The sequence below is a fragment of the Sorex fumeus genome, unplaced genomic scaffold, assembly GCF_029834395.1.
Source record: "Sorex fumeus unplaced genomic scaffold, SorFum_2.1 ptg000098l, whole genome shotgun sequence".
NCBI classification, from domain to species: domain Eukaryota; kingdom Metazoa; phylum Chordata; class Mammalia; order Eulipotyphla; family Soricidae; genus Sorex; species Sorex fumeus.
Genome location: NW_026606155.1, coordinates 14625029 through 14628926, shown reverse-complemented (window position 1 = coordinate 14628926; position 3898 = coordinate 14625029).

Here is a 3898-nt window from a genome sequence, read left to right as displayed (position 1 = left end):
TTTCTTTTCTTAGTCCTGAGTTCTACTGGGAGGTAGAGAGAAGGCAAATCGAAATTAGATTGAATACCAAGAAATATTTATAGAAAGGTTCTGAAGTCAATTATCTGACCAAATTCCATGCAACTCATGAGAAAAAAAAATAATGTGGGTGTTTAGAAGTGGGATTTAATATACAGTGCGGCATTAATACTAGGTCATGTTGAAAAGAAATTAAACCAGATTAGAAATACACAGACATTTGAAAAATTCATTTTGGCCAAAATTTAATACTATTAGATGACAAAGCTGGTAAAAGTTTCAGGCTCCAATCACAAGGAGCCTTTCTAAACCGGATGTCATTCTAAGCAGTGGCAGAAATGAGCCAGGAAGGGGCTGGAGCAAGCAGAACAGGTAGGGTGTTTGCCTTGCATGCTGCTGACATGGGTTCCATCCCTGGCACCCTGTATGAACCCCCGAGCACTACCAGGAATGATCCCTGAGTGCAGTGCCACGTATGGTCCAAAAAGAAGAAAAAGAAAAAAAGAAATGAGTTAGGAAGAAAAATACAAAATTGCATAGCAGCGCCTACTTCTTCACTGGAAGATTTTACCACTCCTCTACTGGGTACCTATGATAGTATTTGGAAAAATACTCGAAAAATCAAAAATACTTTCCTTCTCCTACTCCCACCCTTTCGCCTATCTCCCAACATTTCTAAAATTACTTCTAATTTTTTTTGACCTGCATACTCACACATATGCTACCATATAGTACAAGAACATTTCAAAGCTAATACTCAGTCCAAATTTGTATCACAAACCAAATTCAAATAGAATATTTCTCGCCAAGTTGCACACAATAAAAACTGAGGACCCATAATTACTGGATTAAAAGGGGCCAAGCGGTAAAAAAAAAAAAAAAAACCCTCACAACCAACTCTGAGTTGAAGGGTGGGACTGTTGAAATTGTAAATTTGACATCTGACTTTGCCACAACTTTGAGCTGCTTTGAGTCAAGGTCTTCTGGGTAACTAACCTGAGATTCTAGAAAAAAATTTCAAAGTCCAGCTATTTTTTTGTGGGGCTGGGGTGGGAGCACATTCGACAGTGCTCAGGGCTTACTACTGGCTCTCTGCACTCAGGGACGGGGTCCCTGGCAGTCTGGGATCATCTAAGCTGCTGGGGATCAAACCCAAATCAGCTGTTGGAAAAGTGCTCTAACTGCCTTACTTAAGTACTAACTCTCCAGCCACTAAAGAATCGATATCTTACTGCCACCTGTAGCATCTAGACTGTTTCTACAAGAATCTGGTGATTCAAAGCTGGAAGACTAGCTCAATTTCCCTTCTGAGTAGGCTACTAAGAAGTTAGGGCCAAATTTGCTGCCCATTCCAACATGCGCTTTTGTAAAACAAAGTTCATTCCTGGCTTAATGCTGCTTTGTTTTTCCTTTCCTCTTGACTTGACATTTTTTTCACGTCATACAAATTTGATCATGCAACATTTGTATATGGCTCTGGAGCCCCTCTAAAAACTTACCACGGCAAGGCAACACACAAATTTTAACTATAACCAAGATGAAAGTGAGTCATGCCAACATTTGACAGCAGAACCGAATCAGGTCAAGGATCAGAGACTTAAAAATATCTCTAGGGGCTGGAGTGATAGCACAGTGGGTAGGGCGTTTTGTCTTGCACGCGGCCGACCAGGGTTCAATTCCCAGCATACCATATGGTCTCCTAAGCAACGCTAGGAGTGATTCCTGAGTGCAGAGCCAGGAGTAATGCCTGAGCATCGCCGGGTGTGCCCTCCCCACCAAACACACACACACACACACACACACACACACACACATGCAAAGTCATCTACTCTCTCGTGCAAAATTAGGCTTACAGAACCCAAATTTCAGAAGTTAAAAGTAAACGAAAGATGGATTCAACCTGGTCCCATTGAATGGTTTTCTGGGAACCTCTGAAATTCCAATAAGGCTCATTAAACAAATGGAGTCATTCAGCTTTAAAACAAAGTCTGACTGGAAAGGGGCTTCATCCTGGTACATTATAGCATACGGGTTAATCAGAGGTGGAATCTTTATTTCACAAGTTTCAAGATACAGTACAAAACGAATCTGTACATCTCTCTATTAACAGGATTTGTTTACACAATTATATTACACTTCACCAGCCTTTATACTGCATTTAATTAAATACAAAATAAATTTACAAAAATGTCTACCATGGTGTTCCTTCCAATGCCAGCTTATGGTCTTTTAAAACTTCTCCTAAATATAGATAGTGGTTAAACCTTGATCATAACAACATTATGAGTTTTCTTTTTTTTTTTTTTTATTAAAAAGAATAGTGTCAGCTCACTTATTGTTCCAGATAGGAAAAGCAGTTCATCTAAGACTCCTAGCACATAACCAAGGCATCCTTCTCAGGCATACAAAAATGGGATTTTTACTTGTGCAAATAGTCACTTTCAAATACAAAGTGGTTTGCTTGGGATTGTTTCAAATTCTCCTGAAATACCAAGTGAAAGGAGAAATTTAGATTTTTCCAATGACTACTTACACATTTAAAAAGCAGGTAGGGCCTCAGACAACATGGCATTCAGAAATTTTATGTTTTCACTTACATTGGAGAACAATGACTGCTAAAAAATATTTTTATGAAAATCTTCTGCTTTATTTCTTGCACCCTTCCAGTCATAATATTAGATAACATACATTCACCCTCAAAACAAATACCAACTGTCATTAGGGCAAATACAGACCACACAGCTCCTCCCCTTGGCAGGTAAAGGGTGATGTATCTGAAGCACTTTGTTTTGAAATGAGCATGTGAAATTGTTAGTCCAAACCTCTGTAAATCTGTAAAGGAAGGTTTCTGTGGTTTTTTTTTTTTTTGTTGTTTTTGGTTTTTTTTTTGGCAGATGTAGCTAGACAGTAATACACATGCTACAACACATGAATAGTTGTGGTCTTCATTTATAGGCTTGCATGCATACTTCAAAACACTGGTTTCAAGAACAAACATGAGAACAAAGAAAGAAGGGAGAAGGAGAACATAAGGGGAAAATTAAGATATATATAGGTATAAAGTATTTAAGCTTCCTGGAGCAACAGCAGCTTCTTAAATAAAGCATCAGATTATTGCCAGATCACATGTAAAAGTTTCTAAACTTTCTAATGGCACAGAATAAAACAGGTTGGCAGGAACACCCTCACAATTAATTCGATATTGCAGAAGGGCAACAAATCTTCACGAGTATTAAAATTACTGATTCACAGGATTAATTAATTAATTAATTTATTGGCCACACCCAGCAATGCTCAGGGGACCAAATGGGATGCTGGGGATCAAACCCAGATTGGCTGCCTGCAAGGCAAACGACCTACCTGCTGTATGATCTCTCCAGTCCTACGTAAAGTCATTTAAGTGCAAAACAATGAATTTTGAAAATAAATTTTTCTGTGTCATTGCATTTTAACTAAAAAGAAGGGAAATCTTATTTGGAAGCCAAGAACGTCTTCACATTCAAAAAAAAAAAAAAAGGAAGGAAGGAGAAAGAGAAAAAATCCAAGCAACAACGATACCTTTTGTGATATAGAAGAGAAGCAAAACGGACAATCTCAAGACTCAGTCGATGACCCAACACAGCAAATACACACTTGAACACAAGCTAGGTAAGATTTCTACTGTCATCACCATCAAGGCAGAGAGTTTAAAAGGGATCAGGAGATTTGGGCTATCATGGAGAAATGAAGCCACACTCTATCTGCTAATTCTAAATTCTAACATTAAAACTCCTGAATCCTGGAGTTAGTTTAATGTCACTGACATTAACTAGCTTTAGTTACTGTCATTTTATTCAAATGGATGCCATTTGATTAGGTTAAGTATTGAACATTATTTTAG